This window comes from Pristis pectinata, chromosome 22 (genome assembly GCF_009764475.1).
Source record: "Pristis pectinata isolate sPriPec2 chromosome 22, sPriPec2.1.pri, whole genome shotgun sequence".
NCBI classification, from domain to species: Eukaryota; Metazoa; Chordata; class Chondrichthyes; order Rhinopristiformes; family Pristidae; genus Pristis; species Pristis pectinata.
In genome coordinates, this window is record NC_067426.1 from 16582821 (window position 1) to 16602028 (window position 19208).

The 19208-nt window shown below is 39.3% G+C and overlaps 1 protein-coding gene across 5 annotated transcripts in view; it reads right to left on the reverse strand.

Moving 5' to 3' along the window:
* The window catches only part of rnf19b (ring finger protein 19B), a 119119-nt gene that overhangs the window by 73059 nt on the left and 26852 nt on the right, over positions 1-19208 (reverse strand). The window contains exon 1 of one of the 5 annotated variants that reach the window (XM_052036612.1): positions 16413-16481. The exons of the other annotated variants lie outside the window; for them this stretch is intronic. The gene's annotated coding sequence lies outside the window, so the exon portion shown is untranslated. Of the gene's footprint in view, positions 1-16412; positions 16482-19208 lie in introns of those variants that run through there. 5 annotated transcript variants of the gene reach the window in all.

Here is a 19208-nt window from a genome sequence, read left to right on the forward strand (position 1 = left end):
GTTTATACTTCTTCCTACCCTGTCTCCTGTAAAGATTCCATTTCATTGTCCTAGCTCCTCTGTCTCTCTCAGATCTGCTCTGATGACAGGATATTCCACACAGGTCCCTCTGAGAAGTCTTACTTCTTCCTTAATCGCAGCTTTCCCTCTCTCGTAGTTGTCAGAGCCCACAATCTAGTCTCATCTATTTCCTGCACCTGTACTCTCAGCCTCTCTTCTATTGGCCAGAGCAAGCATAGAACTTCCTGTTCGTCACTTGGCACTCTACCAGCCTCAGCATTCAAAAGACCATATTTTGCTCCACTACCTTCAACAAGATTCCACCATCAGACATATCCTCCCGTCCACTTCCCTTCCAGCATCGCAAAAGTTTCCCTTAGCAACTCCCTGTTTCACTCTTGAATCTCTGCCACTCATTCCCTTTCTCACAGCACTTTCCCATGCAACACTGGGAGATGCAACACTTTCCTTTTACCTCTTCCCTTCCCATTCTCCAGGGAGTGGAAAAATTGAGATGAAATGCAGTCCCTACACATTTACATTCCTGACACCTGATGCCCTCTGTCACTGACAGTTTCCAATTTCCATGGCTTATCTTTAGCATGTACATACACCACCACTACACCTCTATCCCATACCTGAATGGCCTGGAACAGAGATATAGTGTGATTGTACATACGTGGTACATGCAAACAATACTTTCAGGTGAAGAAGTGATTCACTTGCACTTTTTCCAATCTAGTCTGTTGCATTCCCTCTACATGAAAGCAACAGATGCAGATTGGGTGATTGCTTTGTTGAGCACCTTTGTTCTCTCCACAAGGGTAACCCCGAGCTTCCATGTGCCTGTCAATTTAATCCTCCCAGAGACACAAGAAACTGCAGATGGTGGAATCTGGAGCAAAAAACAAACAGCTGGAGAAACTCAGTGGGACAAGCAGCATCTGTGAAGGCAAAGAAATGATCAATGTTTTGGGTTGGGACCCTGCGTCAGGACTGAAAGTGTAGCAGGGTGATAGCCAGTATAAAGAGGGAGGCGTGAGATGGGGGCTGGTAGGCAATAGGTGGAACCAGGTGATGTGGGGTTGATGGGCAGATGGGGGGGGTGGAGACAGAGACAGAGGCTGGAAGGTGATAAGTGGAATTAAATAAGGGAGGGATGATGAACAAATGAAACCAGACGGAGGAGGGAATGGGAAGGGAGGTCAAGGGAGAAGAAACCCAGGTGGGTAATTGCATGGGTGATGAGCAGATGAAAACTGGTGGGAAAGGGTGATGAATCGCCTGATGCAGGGTTCCAAAGCTGTAGCTTCCTGCACTGCTCCAACAAGACTCAATGTCAGCTTGAGGAACAGCACCTCGTTTTCTGATTGGGCACATTGTAGCCTTCAGGACTCAATATTAAATTCAACAATTTCAATTAACTCACTTTCTCCGTTTGTATCAGAACTGGCCAGTAATTCTAACTCAGTTTTTTTTCCTCTCCATTGACACAGCTGAATCTGCTGTACATTTCTATCATTTTCCTTCTGGTTTAAGAGCTCTGCAACAGCTTTGACTGCATTTCTATTCTTAAATGTCCATTTGTTTGTTTTCTCACTCTTTTTAAATTTGTTAAACCATCAACCAGGCAACTTCATAAACAGCACATCACCACGGCAACCCTGGCCTCACTCTTCCTACATCTTGAAACCAATTTGTTGGCTCACTTTTCCAGTTCTAATGAAGGTTCTCTGACCTGAGACATTAATTGTTTCTCTTTCCACAGATGCTGCATAACCTCTTGCGTGTTTCCATGTATTTTTTGTTTTTATTTCAGGTTTGCAGCATATGCAGTGTTTTGATTTTCATTCCCCTTTACTGAGGCCCTAGTTATATTCAGTGAGAACATTATCTTTTGTCTAGCAGTGGTCCTCAAGTCTTTGATAATACTGCTGCTTTATGATAGGAACACTTATGCATTTCTCATGTATCATTTTTTTTTACCTCAGCAAAGACTGTGAGCCCTTGAAGGCATGGATTTCATTCAGTTCACAGCTGCATGTGAAAAACTGGTTCTCAATCCATTGTTGAAGTCTCATATGTAATTATGAGTTCCAAGTACAGGGTTAGGAAGGAAACTGTTTGATGCAGTAAATACAGAAAAACAAAACTTTCAAAAAACAACTGCACATTTGCCTAACCAATATTAAGTTCTCTCCTCCCTCTACTAAAGAACATTTGGTGCACCTCATGGTCTTTGCCAGATGTTTTGTATTTCTTCAACTAAATGACCAGCTGGGTTAAAGCAAATACAATCCCAGCTGATATCCATCCACAGGGTTCGTTGGGTCAGCCATTGACTGAGGACAGGCTTGCTGCATTAACTTTTCATTTGTTGCATTTCAGATCTAGATACTTTGTAGCAATAAACTACAGTACTTTACCAACTCAGATACTTGAATTAAAACCATTAAGACCATGAAGGTTTTTTGTTAATTAAGCATTGTTCCTTGCATTCTTGCACGAACATGGGTCGATCAAAGAAAATCACCATGGACTTGTGAAGGGGAGGACATCAGCAATGATTAATCTAGTTGGCTTTTTTTTTTTGAGGCAGTCACTGACTTACTGGATAGCAAATAGAGGTAAAAGTAACTTAAATTTTATTCCAGTACTATCATACTGCTGAACAGAGCCAATTTTACCCATTTGTACAGGATGTCTTGGCTACTTTCTCATCGGTCTGCTGTACCAGTGCTTACCGGCTTACTCTCACCTCTGACAGCAAGTGTCTACAAATGCTGCTTTTTGCATCAGAAGGTATTTGATGAGCCTTCACGCATGAAAGTATTTTAAAAATGAATTTGAGGTATTGTCATGGCATGTGTTGGTACTTCGTTGGCAGGCAGGAGATGGTGGAGTGATAAGATGAATGCTTTGTGATTTGTTCTTCAAATGTCTTGGGGAATCAAGCAGGCACACATCCAAATCTGTAGTTGATACTAAGCTAGGAGGTATAACAAGTTATTTAACTGGTTGGGTGAGATTAAAAAGGGACATAAACAGATTAAGTCAGTAGATAAAACTATGGGAGATGGAATTCAGAACGTGGAAGGTGGGTATCATACATTTTGAATGTATGAAAGACAAAGCAAAATATTTTCTTAAAGGTAGGAGCAAAGGGAATTGTGGTGTCCATGTACATAAATAACCAAGACCAAGTACACAGGTATGTGATCAGATTGCCCAATGAAATACTGGTCTTTATTTCAAGGAGGTAGAAAGTGGGAAAGGGAAGGAAATGAAACTTCCGTTCCACAGAGTAGACCCCATTTGCAGGACTGAGTCCACCTTTTGACACAGCATCTAATGGAAGATAAATTGATCTTGGAAAGGGTACAGAGCACATTCACCAAAATAATACTGAGAATTAAAAGGGTAAATTATGAAGAAATTCAGCATGCGTAGCCTTGAATCTAGAAGACTGGGGGGAAGCTGAACATGGTACACGATCAAGTGATGAAAAAGCTCAATCTGTTAAATACAGAAAAACAATTCCCTCTTAGAACTAGGTCAGTAGGGCTTACTCCACCAGGCTCCTATGTGAGAAATATATGGCTTCTAACCTTCCAAGAGCAGGGTGTAAAATTGTATAAAAGGGTATACATTGTTTAGCTGCATTTGCCTTCTCTCACGCACTTTCCCTCTTATGTTTTTAACTTCATTCCGCATATTTTAATGGCAAAATGGCCTCTCTTCATCATTAACATGGCTGCATGATCATGAAATGTATTGAAGTAGGCCTGGCTTCACTTAGCTAACTTCCTCCAAAATCAAACTACCCCATCTTGTGGCTATTTGGAGAGTTGCTCAGAACTGTCCAACAAAAAGAAACTTCTATTTCTTATGTGCATGTCAACAATACGTCAAAAAAAATCATTGTTTTGAACAGCAAGTGATTTAAGGGACAGTGAGGACTGGATAGGAAAATGTTGAAGTAAGAAGTTAGCTATGATCATATCGAATGGCAGGATGAGAGGCCTGATACTTTTCTCTTGCTTCTGTTTCATTAGTGCTTTAAGTAACACTTCTTGGATTCAACTACATTTTGCAGCACCATGTTTGCTGTGTAGGTAGAAAACATGAGCTCAAAATAGGATTGGAGAATTCAAAATCAGAACCTTTTGAATTTTGGAGTTTTAGGTTCTAATAAACCATTGCAATATTTTAATAAATCATTGGTCAGCAGTTATTTTCTTAAAGAAATGGATTATCGAAGCTAATGGTTGAAAGCTTGGGCTTACAACATTAACACATTGGAGATAATCGCTCACAGCAGATAAAATTAACCTATCAGCAACACTTGACTTGGGCACAGAAACCGTGGTACCTTTTATTCTAAAAAAAATGCATTAAAAAAGTTGCCCTGCTTCTCACTCATTTTTAAACATCAAAGAAGTCCAACATAAAAGGATTGACTCAAAACAATAAATTTGGAAACATGAATAGTTCTTCATTTTCCATTCATATTCAGAAAGATGGTGACCACTCTCGGCAGTTGAAAGTTCCTTGGGCAGAGGATTTATCCAACTGAACAAGAACTTACAAGGGTATTTTTCAGAGAAGTAAAACACAAGGCAAACAATCCTCTCTTCCTTCAACATTCATATGTTTTCCAGCAAGGGTCAAAAGCAGACCAGAGTTTCACCATTCTGCCATTATTAGACCCCAATCAAAACCAATGACTCGGCACAGAAAGAAAATTCTAGTGAATTTATTCACTAAATTACTGGAGCATCTATTTATGAAGATTTTAGATAGATACTCAAATGGAAGAGTGTTTTATTATTGTAAAGAATGTGCAATGGTTTTACCCCTTAATAATTTTGTGAACGAACTTGCATTTATAACAGCTTGTACTTATAAAGTGCCGTGCAAAAATTCTCCCAAAGCTTCTCACAGAGGCACAAATCAGACCGGAAGGAAGTGGAGAAAGAGGGAGTGTGGCAGGTAAGTAAAAGCAAGATCAGAGACGCAGCTTTTAGTGTGAACTAAACAACAGCAAGGTAGAGAAATGAAGGCTGTTTAGTCAACAATGGACCGATTCAAAGGAGATCCAAATGGCATGAAGACCTCTCACTATCTGCAACCGAAGAGCTGAATGAGACTGCAAAGTGAGGCAAATGTGATGCTAAATATAGAGGGGATACAAGGACTTTTGCTAGATTAACAGTAAAAGAGCCAATGGGGCAATGAGTGTGCAGGGGTAATGGGGAAGCTATCACATGGGCAGCAGAACATTGGCTGAACTATCCTATATAAATGGTAGAACTCAAGCAGTCAGCAGGGAGGGTATTTGAATGATGGAGTTGCAGAGGTGAAAGCAGCAGGGATATATGTTTTAGCAGCATTCTAAGGATATATTCTTGCTGCTTTCACCTCTGAAAGAAGAAGAAAGAGAGACTTCTTTCAGCTTTGGAAAATCAAGCAGAAGTAAAACACCTATTGTATATTGAGCAAGTGGAAGCAAAGCTGGTTCGAGGTTTGTCATTGCTGATGCTGGGGTTGGCTGCTACTTGAACTGATGAAGCATCTGAGGAAGCATGCATTTCTGGATGACTTTTATCATAATAAGTGGGATCTAATGTAGGGCTAAAGTTTTAAAACTGTTCACACAAGCCAAGGGGGAAAGTCTTTACATCTACTATATCTTATTGGAGGCAGAAATCGTCACCCCCAGCAACCAGACTTCAAGAGAAGCAAAAACCCTGGTTTCACTAGAGGTGAAAACCCTCACTCCCAATAATCGGCTCCTCCAGAGATGAACAACACTACCGTAACCCCTGTCCATTTTAAATCAGGCACCAGTAGAGCAGATCTTTTTCTGAATTATAAAGCAAAGGATCTAATTAAGATGAAAAGACAAAAAGCTGACCAAAAGAAACAGAAAATACCAGTCTTCCTACTTAGTTAAGATCTACAAGGCCTAGTCCAACCACACCATCGACGTGACAAAATTCTGCTGTGGAAGGGTATTCTGTGCATTGTGCCTGAGTTATAGGCATCAATGTTCACGTTAATCGAGTATGGGTCACCATAGCTGCAGTGGGCAGAGGGCAGTCAAAACCTGATACCATTGTGTTTCTGGTGCTTTAATTCACATGACAAAACAGTACCATCAATGCAGCTTGAACTGAAATCTGGTCACAGGCTGAATGTACCAATGGAAGATCAAAGCAGTCAGCTAAAGTCAATTGTAAAACAGACCAAGAGCACAAAATCATTTAATTGAAGAACAGTTCCTCTTCTACCAATCCCACTCCCTACTGAAGAATGTCCTGATCCATTTATGATTGCCTTATTATGCTGATTCACAGGAGATTGTGTTCAGGTTTATGCTAATATGCTCACACAAGAAACTGTATGTAACTCAGCAAAAGTGATGAATCGTGGAACATACTCTGGGCCACAAGCAGAAACTCCTCACCAGCGAAACAAAGAATGGAACATGATTAACACAAATGGTCTTGAGTACAATTTTCAAAGCTGCATTGATCCCTGTGTTAAAGAAAAACAAGACTTTTTTTTAAGGTTGGTTTCCTCCACTGGGCAAAGCCTCACAGCTAGATAATAAATAATTTGGCCTGCTCGGGCACAGTGGCAGCCATCAAAGGTTTCACTTGGTGCGAACTCAAGCATTGCAATTATGCACAGACTGAAAGCTGAATTTTAGCTCTAGATTTGCCAAAAGATCTTCAAATAAAAAAGGAGGCAGTGGCCAACTCTCATCTTGGCTACCCAAATAGAACAATAAAGTAGCTGCAAAAGACATAAGCAGGAAAGAATTTCTTTTCACTAACAAGTCTATTCATGCTTGTTTTGGTGAATATTTACATTAGGAGTAAGCTGGCTCACGACATGAGCAGGTATGTTCCCGAGCATTCCTGCTCAACAGGACATTGGGAATAGCACAGAGTTCTCTTGTTCCATTTTCATTTGAAACAAAAACAGTGGAAATCCAAAAATTTTGCCAAGAGCGAGACAGTGGTTTGTGTTGCAATAGACTTTGGGGAAGATGTTCTTTGGCTCTCGGCTGCTCAAAGTGGAGAAGGAACATTCAGGATGGCATTGAGAACCTTGAGGTCATGTATTGGGACTGTACAGAATCTCCTGTGTAATTGGCAGGAGTCACCACCTTACAAACCATTCACCCACCCATCCCTTCAACCACTTCCTGCCCCACATGCGGAAGAGTCTGAAGCTCCCAAAATAAGCCTCTTTAGCCACCTCAGAACCCAAGAAGAATGGAAAAGGAACAGATTTCTGCTGCAAAGTTTAGACAGAAGCTTGAAGAGATATACAGTAAGTACTATCAATTTGGCTGCTAAAAAATAAAAAACATTCTACTTACAATTAGATAAGTAGAGAAATAAACACTTCTTCATGAGGAGGAATTTCTTCTCTCAAAATTCTCTACCACAGAGAATTGTGGAGGCCAAGGCGTTGACTGTATTCAAGGCTAAAATCGATCAAATTTTAAACTTTTGGGAAATTGAGGGTTTTGGGACCCGGCAGGAAAATGGAAATGAGATCAAGATCAGATTAGCCACGATACCAAGTGGCTGAGCAGATACGAGTGTCATATGTCCTACTCCTACATCTCATGCTCTTTTGATGGTCCACAAGCTTGGCTTCCTATTTGACCCCATTGCTGTGCTTCCAACCACTTATCTTCTCCATCACCAAGAGAGCCTCTTTCACCTCCAGAGTCTCGTGCAGCTCCATCCCTGCCCCAGTTTTTTTGGGGATACTGAAATCTTCACTCCTTTTATGCCTCAAAACTTGATTCTTCCAATGTTCTCCTGGCTGGCCTCTATTGTTCCACCTTCCTTATATTTGAGCTCATTCAAAACTCTGTTGTTCATCATTTAAGTCAAACCAAATTCCATTCACCCTTCATTCCTCTGCGCACCAATTCCACAACGGCAAGGCCTAGGTTTTAAATCCTTATCAATGTATTCAAATCCCTCCATGGCTTAGCCTTTTGCTCTCTAACATTCTTTTTGCCCTTGCAACCGTCTCAGTTATCTGCATTTTCCACAATTCTGGCTTCTTGCACATTCCCAGTTTTTAATCACACCACTCCAGAATGCCTTGGCCTTTATATCTGGGATTATAATATTAACCTATTTCTTGAAAGTTAAAATCTACCCCATGGCCAAACTTTTGCCTACCCCTTATTTCTCATTTGGCTCAAAATCAAATTTTGTTTGTTAGTATTACCTTGGGACAGTATGCTACAGAAACAAACTGTCATTTTAGTAGATGGAAGACAAAAAAGCAATATATTCATTGGCTTCTTGGGTTAAATAAGAAAGCTATAAATGTATAAACAGGAGCATGTATATTCAGAATACAAACTGAACAAATATCAGAGCTACCCCCTGCAGATCCGGCACTCACTGTGTCTGGTGACGGGATAATGATTGTGGTTGACAAAGGTGTTTTATCTTTCACTCCTGCTGAAAATAAGTTGACCATTCCCAGCAAGTTAAAGGTCCAGAACTGACTAGAAGCACAAAGAAAACCACTTAAAGGAGGACATTCCCAGGATATGATGGATGCCTCTGACTCCCACTAAAGCGGAGTCAGGCCTTACCCTCCTGCTAAATTCTGCTTTGGTGTGGAAGGTCTGTATTGACTGTTGACTCATGTGTGCAGAAACTTTTGCAGATGTGGCATCAAAATGTGTATGAATGCCATTTGACATTACTGCATATATCCACACAAAACTGTGTGGGCCCCCCATCAATGCTTTAACCAATCTTTTCAGGCATCACAGATGCATTAATTGTTCTCTTTACTTGCCTTAATCAGCAAGTACCTATAATGCACAAGCAGAAATATCAAGCCACATCCTCAGTAGGGGCCTGACGTGTTTGCAACCAGCGGTTATCAACTCACAAAGAAAGCTTTGAAACGCAATATGTAAATATCATAAACATCAAAGTGCATCATCAAAGCATAATAAACTCTTGTGCAAGTCAGTCCCAAATAATGCAATTGTAAAACAGATTAACTTATTGTATCACAAACACACTAGATTCTCTTCTGCCCCTCGTCAAAACCTCATTTGATAGGATTGTTCATCAGAGGATACCGCTCCTTCTCCAGAGGAGGGGTGCATCCTTTGGTCACATTCACTGTTGACAAGTTTCAGATTTGCAAGCAACTTCAGCACAGAGCTCCAGCTGTCTACCCACCCCTTCAGCAGGAGGGCGCATCCAACTCCTAATGATCCAAATTAAGGGAAAAAGGAAAAAAAAGGAAAGATAATCTGAATTCCTTCTTTGTCACTACCAGAATGATCTCTAAATGATATAATTTAGCAACCATGAAATGAAATTTAAATAAAATCTGAAACTACCATAGAATGACCCACTGTTCCTCAGATAGAAATAAAAGATCCCAGGGCATTATTTTGAAGAACAGGAGGGAAATTATCATCAATTTCTCATCCAATATTTACCCTTGAATCAACAGTGAATCACTGGTCATTAACACACAATGCTAATTGTGCAAACTTACTATGTGTAAATTGGCTACTGTTTCCTATGTTCCAACTATGATTTCACTTCAAAATTATTTCATTGGAAGTAAACTCACTGAAATGTATGAATTGGGATGTAAAGGCACTTTATAAATGCAGTATATGGAAGAAAGTTTCATAACAGGATAATGTTGCGTTAGTATGAGGCAGACTCTAGTTTTAAACAGACGTGGCATATTGGAATATTGGCATACAACCAGAAGGTCCAAGTAACATTTACAGCTCTTTCTGCCTTTACTAGCCTGGTTTGCAAGTTCATTTGAATCTCCTTGTACTGGTGGAAAATCTTCCCAGAACTTTCTTAAAATGCTACATAAATAAGCACAACATGTACATAAGAACTTAAGAAATAGCATCAGAAGTTAGCCATTTTGCTCTTCGAACCTACTCCACCAGTCATCAAGAATGATCTTCTACCTATTTTCCTGTACTACCACCATATCCTTTGATTCCCTTAATGTCCAGGAATCTCATTTCTCTTTTGAATATACTCAATGACGGAGCTTCCACAGTCCTCTGGGGTAGAGAATTCCAAAGATTCACCACCCTCTGCATGAAGAAATTTTTTCCTCCTCTCATCCAAGTTCTGTAAGAATTTTGTAAACTTCAGTGAGACCTCCCCTCAGTTTTCTAAAGTCAAGAGAATACAGGCCTTGACTACTCAAATGGGAAACTCGCCATCCCTGGAACCAGTCTAGTGAATTTTCACTGAACTTCCTCTGGTATATATATCCTTTTTAGGTAACAAGATCAAAACCATGCAAAATACTCAGGAATATATTTGCAGTAGACAATGGCATTCCTATCTCAAATCCTCTTGTAATAAAGACCAGCAGATGATTTGCCTTCCTAGTCCCTAGTTGGTCCTACCCAGTGGCTTTCTGTGACTTGTGTCCAATGACACCTAGATCCCTTTGTACATCAAAAATAACCAATCATTATTTAAAAAAATACTCTACTTTTCTGTTTTATGCACCAAAGTGGATAATTTTACATCTTTCAAATTTTATTGCATCTGCCATGTTCTTGTTAATTCACTAAGCTTGTCTATATCCCCTTGAAGTCTGTTGACATCCTCTTCCCTACTCACAAATCACACCTAGTTTTGCACCATCAAGCAAATTTGAAAATATCATATTTGGCCCCTCTTAGCCAAAGCACTGACGTGAGTTATGAAGAACTGGAACTCAAGAACTGATCTCTGCAGTACCACACTAGTCACAGCCTGCCAACCTGAAGAAGTTCCATCTATTTCCACTCTTTGTTTTCTGTGCAGTAACCAATCCTCAATCAGTGTCAGTATATTACTCCCAATTTCATGGGCTCTAACCTTGTTGACCAATCTCTTGTTTGGGACCAAACTGAAAACCTTCTGGAAAAACCCCCATCCACTGGTTCCCCCTTCCCCCCTTCTCTATTCTACTAGTCACATCCTCAAAGAAATCCATATGATTAGTCCGACACAATTTTCCTTTCATTAATCCAAGCCAACTCTGCTCAATCTTATTCTATTCAAGGTGTTCTGTTCTTACCCTTCCAACATCTTCCCTCCCACTGATGTTAAACTAACAGGTTGGTAGTTCCCCATGTTCTATCTCCCTCTTTTCCTTGTAGTGGGATCACATTTCTACCCTTCAATTCAAAGGATCAATTCCAGACTCTGAAGAATTTTTGAAGATGATGACCAGTGTCTTCACTAGCTTCACAAATAGTGTTGAAAAAGCAAAGGAATGGCTACTCATAGTTTTAATAGACCTGCTGCTAAACAAGTTTCACCAAAGAAAAGAATCCATCAAAAGAAAGTAAATAAATTGACAAAACAGATGGAAATCAGAGGAAATAATGATCAAACTTTCTGGTTAGACTGCACCATGAATCAGGTCACCATGACACTACCCTCAGGCAGTGCAGAGAAAAGCTACTAGTCTGGTACTTAATCCCAAATTATGAAAAAAAGAATACAGAGACTGGGCATTATAGCCCAGGAAAAAGCCAACATGAAAGTTATCTTGCATGGCCAGCCATGCCCACATCCCAAAAATGTTTTGGAACTGTATTTCCAAAAAAAAAAATGGAATATTGCATGATTAAATTGTCAGAATAGGATGACAAAAGACAAGTTTAAATTAGCAAATGTTACTAGCAAACGTTAAAATGTCTTTAGGACAGATATCAGTAAAGATTTCATGTTCATAAAATAACGCTTCCCAGTTGAATGGTGGAGGTAAAAGGTCTGAATATATTTAAGAACCAATAAGACTTTGCCTGGAGGGGAGAAGAAATGCATGGTGCCATACAGTCCCATACATCTATGATTGTCACATGATGCTTTTCTTTGGGTTCAATGCCAAATTAAATTGAACTCACCTAGAGACAGGGGGAGGAAGGGAAAAGGACAGATGGTGAGCTTCATTGTCACCTCCATTCTTATGCTAAAGACAACAATTCACTCTGGAAAACCACTGCCAGATGATGTAACCCACTGGTCCCATTGATAATAGATACTCTTAGTGTGAGAATCCTGGAGCATCATTCATCCTTCATGGGCAATGTGGATAATCAGTTGCCAAATCCTGTGCTTATTTAATATTTACACATTTTCCATAACAATCATTCTGTACAGCATTCACACCTGGAGGCCTGTTTTTTTTTACCCTTCCTTGGCCAAAGGCAAATTATTGGACAACTACTGCCACACCAGCTCAAATCACAGATCACTGATTAGATCCGACTGTCTTCTGGCCCAAATGGTTCAGCCCCATTGTACATATCGGTGGCTTTATCTGCTAATCTGGGGAGCCAATTGGGCCTGAATTTATGTTATTGTAGAGAAGTTAAGCTATATTTCTTGCATTAACAGAGATACTGTCCAACAGGCAAGAGATTAAAATGAGAGCCCCATTTTCCAATTTAGATGGATGCTATTGAAGAACAGTGATCTCTGCATGCTAGATGACATATATTCTTCAACCAACAGACTAGAACAGATCAACCCAATCTGTTTCTGGGATATTGCTGTGTATTGGCTGTTTCATCCAATTACACAACATGTCTAAACTTTAAAAGTTATTCATTGGCTACTGTCTGCCTTGAAGATTAGAAATTTGTATAGCTGCAATTTTGATCTTTACTCATAGTATGAAGTTGTGCAGTTATAAGATAGTGAAGCACAAACAATGTCAAAATTTACAAGCCAGTTGGACAGCTGCGCCTGAAAGACTGGGGCTGTTATAACCTTCAGTGGCCAGGAATTAAAAACAACATAGCTTATTAAAGGAATCATCTTAAACTACAATTTGTAAAGCTTCTCTATGACTAAACTCACAATATCACATAAATTGGACTGTTGAACATAAGTAGTAGGGACTCTGGCAGCTGAACTCTCTTGTCTTCAGAGAAAACTTTAGAACTGTGTATCTTTCAAAAACATTTTAATTGTTGCATATCAAATAAATACCATTCTTTTAACGTGTCAGTAAGAAATTATTGAGTAACTGCTTTCAAAAGGGCCACTGGTCAATACAACTCACCAGAAAAATACAATGATTAGCATACCCAGTAGTTAAAAACACTAATACACTTCAGTTATATGATAATAATTGCATTTCATCTCAAGGAACCCATTTTAAGATAAGGAATGGTTAAGGATGACCATCATTTGGAGTGATAATAATGAAAATTGCACAGCAGCTGTGAACCACTGGTTCACAGACACCTGTTGTTATACTAGAAAGGAATCTGGAGCTTTAATCCATATTTACTCAGCTTGTGTGTCTGTGACCACATGCCTTGGATACTAATTAAGTCATAGATTGTTAAAATACAGCTTGTATTTGTTCATAATTCACCAGATTCACATGTTTGAAAATTAAGTTACCCAAAAAAAACATTTTCTCCTTGCCCATTTTTCCTCTACTTCAAATTCTCTACCACCTTCTATGATGAAAGGCAATTTTAACCAATGACAAATACCTGTCCCTGGATACAGTTAATACAGCCTCCATTTGACAGATGAGATGCATCATCACTCTTCACTTTCATCACTTGCTCCCACCTCCTCATATGACTCTCTTCCAAAACAAACATTAACCTATTTTATAATGACCCAGTTATAGTTGTTGCTGTGCATAGAGATGGAAATTCTTCATATATTCTCTCCTGTGGGCATCATTGGAAGGACTTGCAATTAATGGTGACAAGCCACCTTCTTGAGTAACTGCAATCCCTACTATGCAAGTACTCTCAGTGGGTGGAACACTTCAGGATTCTGACCAGTGGAATGAAGGAAGTGATATGTTTGCTAGTCAGGGTGCTGTGTGACTTGGAAGAACTTGGAGGTGGTGATGCCTCTAATAATCTGGTGCTCTTGTCCTTCTGTGTTGTAGGATTGGGAGATGTTGTCAAAGAATCCATCCAAATTGGGTGCTGTGCATTAATACATAGTACACAATGCAATCACTGTATGTTGGTGATAAAGGGAGTGAATATTTGGGCTGGTTATGGTTGCCAATCCTCTGTGGGTTTCTGTGTCTTGGATGATGTTGAGCTTCTTGAAGTATGTTGTAGCAACACTCATTCAGGAAGTAGAGAGTGCTCCATCAATGCAACCAAAATAGTTAAAAGACAAGGCATATCCCCACCACCCAGAAATAAAGCTGGTGATTTGAGGACATAACGAGCCAAACTGAATAGAACCATAGAATTACTTTAAATAAATCTTGAACAAAAACCCAGTAACTGTTGCCAACAATCCCTCAATTCAATGATAGCCTCTATCACAGATAGACATGAGGGATCTGAGATGACTTAGGGTCCAGCAGAGTTGGTTACCTCTTCTTCAGTGAGGATGTTGGTATGAGCACAGTGTTCTCCCCAACTCATGTGAAGGACTTTCGAGCCATCATTGATAGTACCTCTCCAGAACTGAGGTGTTGTTGGTAACACATCAAGGTTTTGCATCCATGCAGGAATATAAGGATGCAGACTGCAATTTTTTTCTGGTTCTTGGTGCCCTTTTGTGGATCATGATCATAAAATGCACTAGAGCAGGTTTGCTCAAAGGAAGAGCCTTTAAACTGAATTACAGTCAATATTAGCACTTTGAAAAAGATGGTTACTTTAGTGCATCTTCAAACGTGGATACGCCATTCCTCCATTGTCCATGATTAATTTCATGCTGTGATTCCCAACTTAAGAGAGTCACTGTGATTCCTGATTGAAGTTCCAACTTTGCAGTAATGTAACATTGTTTGTCAGCTTAGAATCTCAAAGTGTTTGGCCTAGAAAATAAACCATCATGTCTTTTGGACATACATTGTGCCTCCATGCATTTGTGAAGACAATACAGCCACCAAGGTAACAGAGGTAATGGACTGACTCCAAAGTTTAGACCCTTGGCAGTGATCTTTGGTGAATCATTTGCAAGTCCCAAGGCAGTCTAACTGAACACCTTAAAATGCTGACAGTGACTTTAACAGCAATGAATTTCATAAAAACCTATTCATTGCACAGGGAACCTTCAGGGAAGGAAGTACGCAATCCTTGCCACACTGTCCTACCAACCCCCTCCCCACCAGAGATGTGCAGCAATAAGGCTTACTTAATAATTTATTCAGTTCTGAGGCTGTAATTGTGGGCAATAAATCCTAGTGATTTCCAGAGTGGTATAATACAACCTGGAAACTAGTGTAATTGTGTTCCATTCCAGGAAACAATAATTTTCATTTCCACAGGACTGAAAAATATGGAACAACTCAATTCAATTTCTAGGCAAAGATGTCTTGAAGGTTCAGTTATTGCCACCCATCAATCATTGTTGCACAAATCAGGAATGGCAAGAACAGATCATCTGTTATTAAAAAAAGGAACAAGCCCCAGCCTTCTGGCTACTTTGGTGTCAGGATCTCAAGTTGCTCGCAAGCCTAATTTGCACACAAGAATTTTGCACGACTGTTGCAAAAATGTGCACCATTTGTTGTCACTGTGCATGCCCACTGATTGAAGAAACTGTCCTAGAAATGAACAATTTCTTAATAGAAATGGGAGTAAAAAATCTTGCATTTGGCACTCACCCTCTGCACAAACTGTCCTTCCTTTTTAGAATGGAAAACCCAAGATAGCTGAATAGGAAAAACTCTGCTTCAAGATTTATTAATGAAAACTTTATATAATTTGTTACCTCATCAAACTACCAAAATGTCTACCATTTATCTCATTGAAATTTCCCTTTAAGAAAGGGTAAAAACTCCCACATTAATGATCATACTTGGCCTCTCACAAAAAGTCCGAATCTATGCTTGTTACTTTTCCCCAGCACTGTGACTCCACTTAGCTGAAAATTGATCCGTGAGTGCGATCAAGACCCACAGAGCAGGGAACGATAGACTGAAAGAGGGAAGAGGGAAAGTGTTAAAGAGAACGTGGCACTAGTACATTAATTATGTACATTGCTGAGAGCGTAAAAATAACAATTTTCATATTCACAGGGGCATTATTTGAACACTTGATTTTCACTGAAACTCTGGAGGCAAAGCCAATATCCCAACAATCTGGTTGGCAAAATTTGATATTTATAATACTTTCAACAGAACAATTTAATATATATTTTTAGGCATTATTTTGACTTTAACCAACATTTATTTTCATTTTGCAAAAAATTAGGTGTGGAAGGCCAGATATTTTATCAGATAGCACAGTATATTAGAAGCTTTCTACAATCAAATGTTAAAATACCTTAAATATGCATCGAAGTTAATAATATAAATCTTACCCACTTTAAGTCACCGTGATCATTTTAAGAAAAATTGAAAAATACAATTACCATCTCCTCAGGGTGTCTGCTCCACTTTAAAAGGTTTATCTGATGGTCTATTTACTAATGAATTTCAATTATTAATGATGGCAGTATTTTTTCATTGATCTATCAGTGTGAAGTCCAATTGACATTTATAAATGTTTGACGATAAAAATTACATTCTGCCAATACTATAATGCAAAGACTCGTGGGAGCAGCATTTCTGCTTTGAGCACCATCATTGGCATGGTGATATGGTGAGTCATCAGCATCTGTTACAGGCGGAAAAAAAAATCTCAATTGTTTTTCACCACTGTGAACGTTATATCAAGGGCATACAGAAAAGGGGAAAATTTCTGTTTCTTAATAAAATAAGGAATTTTTAATGCATTGATGTTTGAGTTTTTGCAGTTCTGTTTTTATGCTCTTTGGTAAATTAAACCCAAATTAAAATCAGTCACATTATTACAAATGTAAAGACCTTCCATTGAAATCAGGCAGCACAATGGAGATAATTACTTTTTCTTTCCATTGAAAGTATTAATTGATTTAAAGTGTGGTAAAGTTGTCCATTTATATTAACATAACTAAAAAAATGAATTTATCACAAAAATAAGCATTGTAACATATATTCAATCTCTCCTGTGAGTAACCCAATATAAAATTATTGAAAATGACTTGTACAAAAACTGTAATGAATTATTTACTACAGTGTATATTGGTCTGTCTCTTAGTAAATTAAGTGCCTTTTAATACAAAAATCTTTGAAATTATGCCTAATTGTGCCAATTGAATTAGTTTAAAGAGTCTTTTCAAACCAGCTCAATGTGGAGAATCTGGGTGAAGGGAGCATCCGTGAGAGACGTAAAATAAAGATGCAGGAACTCAAACACCAATGCTTTGGAGTGTAACTCATTAACCTTTAAAATTCCCCAACCTTTTTGACCATTCCAGCATACATTTTTCTGATATAATCGCCATTAAGAAATGGAAATTTGATCCTAATATGTATGCCTTTAGTATAATGTGCACAATAATGGATTTTTTTTGTGTTCCATGCAAAACCATGCTGATGACTCACTATATCACCATGCCAATGACACCATTTGCAAAAGCTGTCTGCCCTACAGCGAATGTTTGATTGAAGTGATTAAAACTATGAGGTGTGCATCTGAAACTAGAGGGCATAGATGTATTAAAACTAGAGAGAATAAGTTTAGAGTATGGGGCTTTTCATCCAGAGGGTGGTTGGAATAGACAAGCACTCGGATCATCAAGGCTGGAAAGCTAGGGACCAAATGGATCTGAGTGAGGTAGGTACTTGATGGTCAGCATGGACATGGTGGGCTGAAGGGCCTGCTTCTGCAGTGTATGAATCTATAACTCAAAACACATGAACCTGGTAAGCTGGCTATATTTTACTCACATGATGAAACTCTGTACCTGAAGAAATCAGATGACACAGTCAAAAGGTATTTTGAGAATTGTGAAATCACACTATTGCTGTCAGGTTAGAAAGACCAATACACGATCAGTAAATGAAGCTCAAAAAAAACCCTGCGGATTCTGGAAGTGTGAAATAAAAATATAACATACTGGAACCACTTGGGTCAGGCAGCTTCAGGACCTGAAACATTAACTATTTCTCCTTCCACAGTTGCTGCCTGACTTGCTAAGTTTTTTTTTAAGAATTTTCTGTTTTTAAAAAGGCAAGATCAGAGCTGAATTTAGCACTTCTTGTCTACCTTGAATTTGAGACCATTTGAAGATAGATGTAGATCCATTTTTCCCCTTACTCCCCATATTCTGATGCAATCATCACAATATGGGCCCAGCTCATAGATGCAATCACAAGAAAAGTGCACCAAGAAAAGTGCACCAATATCTTTACTTTCTTAGGAGGTTAAGGAGGTTTGGCTCATTTCTGAATGCTCTAATAAACTTCTGCAGGTGTACTGTTGAAAGTATCCTGACTGGTTGCATCATGGTCTGGTACAGCAATTCAAATGCACAGGAATGTAAGCTGCAAAGAGTAGTGGACTCAGCCCAGTACATAACTGGTACTTCCCTCTCCACAGAGTACCTCAAGAAGGTAACATCCATCATCAAAGACCCCTACCATCTGGGCCATACCATCTTCTCACAGCTACCATCGGGCAGGAGGTACAGAAGCCTGAAGTCCCACACCACCAGGTTCAAGAACTGCTATTTCCCTTCAACCATACAGTTCTTGAACCAACCAGCACAACCCTAGTCACTACAGCTTAGCAACACTATGACCACTTTGGTCACCTTGCACTAAAATGAACTTATTTTTCATTTTTAATAGTGTTCTTTTTCATAAGAATCATGTATAATTTATCATTAGTTTATGTTTTTCTTGTGAATGCTACTTATAAGATGCTATGTGCCTGTGATGCTGCTGCAAGCAAGATTTTCACTGTACTTCTGCAGACGTGTAATTGTGAATATAAGATAAGATAAGATATCTTTATCAGTCACATGTACATCGAAATACACAGTGAAATGCATTTTTTTTTTTGCATAGAGTGTTCTGGGGGCAGCCCACAAGTGTCGCCATGCTTCCACCGCCAACATAGCATGCCCACAACTTCCTAACCCGTATGTCTTTGGAATGTGGGAGGAAACCGGAGCACCCGGAGGAAACCCACGCAGACACGGGGAGAACGTACAAACTCCTTACAGACGGTGGCCAGAATTGAACCCGGGGCACTCGCACTGGAAAGCATTACGCTAACCGCTACACTACCACGCCTGCACTCTACACTACAATAAACTCGACTTTGACATTGATGTGGCTTC